The sequence below is a fragment of the Lolium rigidum genome, chromosome 1 (assembly GCF_022539505.1).
Source record: "Lolium rigidum isolate FL_2022 chromosome 1, APGP_CSIRO_Lrig_0.1, whole genome shotgun sequence".
NCBI classification, from domain to species: Eukaryota; Viridiplantae; Streptophyta; class Magnoliopsida; order Poales; family Poaceae; genus Lolium; species Lolium rigidum.
In genome coordinates, this window is record NC_061508.1 from 28,809,928 (window position 1) to 28,813,954 (window position 4,027).

The window sequence follows — 4,027 nt, forward strand, 5'->3', positions numbered from 1 at the left end:
GGAAAATATGGTTGTAGGAATTTTCATGTTACTAAAACACCTCTCTATGTGCTGAAATTTTTGAAGTTACACTTGTTTTATCTTCCTATGCTTGTTACTTTGCTCTTCATGAACTTGTTTATTTACAAGATTCCTATGCATAGGAAGCATTTTAGACTTAAATGTGTTTTGAATTTGCCTCTTGATGCTCTCTTTTGCTTCAAACACTATTTCTTGCGAGTGCATCATTAAAACTGCTGAGCCCATCTTAATGGCTATAAAGAAAGAACTTCTTGGGAGATAACCCATGTGTTATTTTTCTACAGTACTTTGTTTTATATTTGAGTCTTGGAAGTTGTTTACTACTGTAGCAACCTCTCCTTATCTTAGTTTTGAGTTTTGTTGTGCCAAGTAAAGTCTTTGATAGAAAAGTAAGTACTAGATTTGGATTACTGCGCAGTTTCAGAATTCTTTGCTGTCACGAATCTGGGTCTATCTCCTTGTAGGTAGCTCAGAAAATTATGCCAATTTACGAGCATGATCCTCAGATATGTACGCAACTTTCATTCAATTTGAGCATTTTCATTTGAGCAAGTCTGGTGCCATTTTAAAATTCGTCAATACGAACTGTTCTGTTTTGACAGATTCTGCCTTTTATTTCGCATTGCCTCTTTCGCTATGTTGGATGAATTTCTTTGATCCACTAATGTCCAGTAGCATTATGCAATGTCCAGAAGTGTTAAGAATGATTGTGTCACCTCTGAATATGTCAATTTATATTGTGCACTAACCCTCTAATGAGTTGTTTCGAGTTTGGTGTGGAGGAAGTTTTCAAGGATCAAGAGAGGAGTATGATGCAACATGATCAAGGAGAGTGAAAGCTCTAAGCTTGGGGATGCACCCGGTGGTTCACCCCTGCATATATCAAGAAGACTCAAGCGTCTAAGCTTGGGGATGCCCAAGGCATCCCCTTCTTCATCGACAAATTATCGGGTTCCTCCCCGAAACTACATTTTTATTCGGCCACATCTTATGTGCTTTTTCTTGGAGCGTCGGTTTGTTTTTGTTTTTGTTTTGTTTGAATAAAATGGATCCTAGCATTCACTTTATGGGAGAGATACACGCTCCGCTGTAGCATATGGACAAATATGTCCTTGGTTTCTACTCATAGTATTCATGGCGAAGTTTCTCCTTCGTTAAATTGTTATATGGTTGGAATTGGAAAATGATACATGTAGTAATTGCTATAAATGTCTTGGGTAATGTGATACTTGGCAATTGTTGTGCTCATGTTTAAGCTCTTGCATCATATGCTTTGCACCCATTAATGAAGAAATACATAGAGCATGCTAAAATTTGGTTTGCATATTTGGTTTCTCTAAGGTCTAGATAATTTCTAGTATTGAGTTTGAACAACAAGGAAGACGGTGTAGAGTCTTATAATGCTTTCAATATGTCTTTTATGTGAGTTTTGCTGCACCGGTTCATCCTTGTGTTTGTTTCAAATAAGCCTTGCTAGCCTAAACCTTGTATCGAGAGGGAATACTTCTCATGCATCCAAAATACTTGAGCCAACCACTATGCCATTTGTGTCCACCATACCTACCTATACTACATGGTATTTTCCCGCCATTCCAAAGTAAATTGCTTGAGTGCTACCTTTAAAACTCCATCATTCACCTTTGCAATATATAGCTCATGGGACAAATAGCTTAAAAACTATTGTGGTATTGAATATGTAATTATGCACTTTATCTCTTATTAAGTTGCTTGTTGTGCGATAACCATGTTTACCGGGGAACGCCATCAACTCATTGTTGAATTTCATGTGAGTTGCTATGCATGTTCGTCTTGTCCGAAGTAAGGGCGATCTACACTGAGTTGAATGGTTTGAGCATGCATATTGTGAGAGAAGAACATTGGGCCGCTAACTAAAGCCATGATTCATGGTGGAAGTTTCAGTTTTGGACAAATATCCTCAAATCTCTAATGAGAAAAGAATTAATTGTTGTCAAATGCTTAAAGCATTAAAAGAGGAGTCCATTATCTCGTTGTCTATGTTGTCCCGGTATGGATGTCTAAGTTGAGAATAATCAAAAGCGAGAAATCCAAATGCGAGCTTTCTCCTTAGACCTTTGTACAGGCGGCATGGAGGTACCCCTTTGTGAAACTTGGTTAAAGCATATGTATTGCGGTGATAATCCAGGTAGTCCAAGCTAATTAGGACAAGGTGCGAGCACTATTAGTACACTATGCATGAGGCTTGCAACTTATAAGATATAATTTACATGATGCATATGCTTTATTACTACCGTTGACAAAATTGTTTCATGTTTTCAAAATCAAAGCTCTAGCACAAATATAGCAATCGATGCTTTTCCTCTATGAGGACCATTCTTTTACTTTCAATGTTGAGTCAGTTCACCTATTTCTCTCCACCTCAAGAAGCAAACACTTGTGTGAACTGTGCATTGATTCCTACGTACTTGCTTATTGCACTTATTATATTACTCTATGTTGACAATATCCATGAGATATACATGTTACAAGTTGAAAGCAACCGCTGAAACTTAATCTTCTTTTGTGTTGCTTCAATACCGTTACTTTGAATTATTGCTTTATGAGTTAACTCTTATGCAAGACTTATTGATGCTTGTCTTGAAGTGCTATTCATGAAAAGTCTTTGCTTTATGATTCACTTGTTTACTCATGTCATACACATTGTTTTGATCGCTGCATTCACTACATATGCTTTACAAATAGTATGATCAAGTTTATGATGGCATGTCACTCCGGAAATTATCTTTGTTATCGTTTTACCCGCTCGGGACGAGCAGAACTAAGCTTGGGGATGCTGATACGTCTCCAACGTATCGATAATTTCTTGTGTTCCATGCCACATTATTGATGTTATCTACATGTTTTATGCACACTTTATGTCATATTCGTGCATTTTCCGGAACTAACCTATTAACAAGATGCCGAAGTGCCGATTCGTTGTTTTCTGCTGTTTTTGGTTTCAGAAATCCTAGTAAAGAAATATTCTCGGAATTGGACGAAATAAAAGCCCGGAGGCCTATTTTCTCACGAAGCTTCCGGAAGACCGAAGACGAGACGAAGAGGGGCCACGGGGAGCCAAACCCTAGGGCGGCGCGGCCCCCCTTGGCCGCGCGGCCCTGTGGTGTGGGCCCCCCGTGCCGCCTCTCGACTTGCCCTTCCGCCTACTTAAAGCCTCCGTGACGAAACCCCCAGTACCGAGAGCCACGATACGGAAAACATTACTGAGACGCCGCCGTCGCCGATCCCATCTCGGGGGATCCTGGAGATCGCCTCCGGCACCCTGCCGGAGAGGGGAATCATCTCCCGGAGGACTCTACACCGCCATGGTCGCCTCCGGAGTGATGAGTGAGTAGTCTACCCCTGGACTATGGGTCCATAGCAGTAGCTAGATGGTTGTCTTCTCCCCATTGTGCTATCATTGTCGGATCTTGTGAGCTGCCTATCATGATCAAGATCATCTATATGTAATTCTATATGTTGCGTTTGTTGGGATCCGATGAATAGAGAATACTTGTTATGTTGATTATCAAAGTTATGCTTATGTGTTGTTTATGATCTTGCATGCTCTCCGTTTCTAGTAGAGGCTCCGGCCAAGTTTTTACTTTTAACTCCAAGAGGGAGTACTTATGCTCGATAGTGGGTTCATGCCCGCATTGACACTGGGACAGATGACGAGAAAGTTCTAAGGTTGTGTTGTGCTGTTGCCACTAGGGATAAAACATTGATGCTATGTCTAAGGATGTAGTTGTTGATTACATTACGCACCATACTTAATGCAATTGTCCGTTGCTTTGCAACTTAATACTGGAGGGGGTTCGGATGATAACCTCGAAGGTGGACTTTTTAGGCATAGATGCGGTTGGATGGCGGTCTATGTACTTTGTCGTAATGCCCAATTAAATCTCACTATACTCATCATGATATGTATGTGCATGGTCATGCTCTCTTTATTTGTCAATTGCCCAACCGTAATTTGTTCACCCAACAT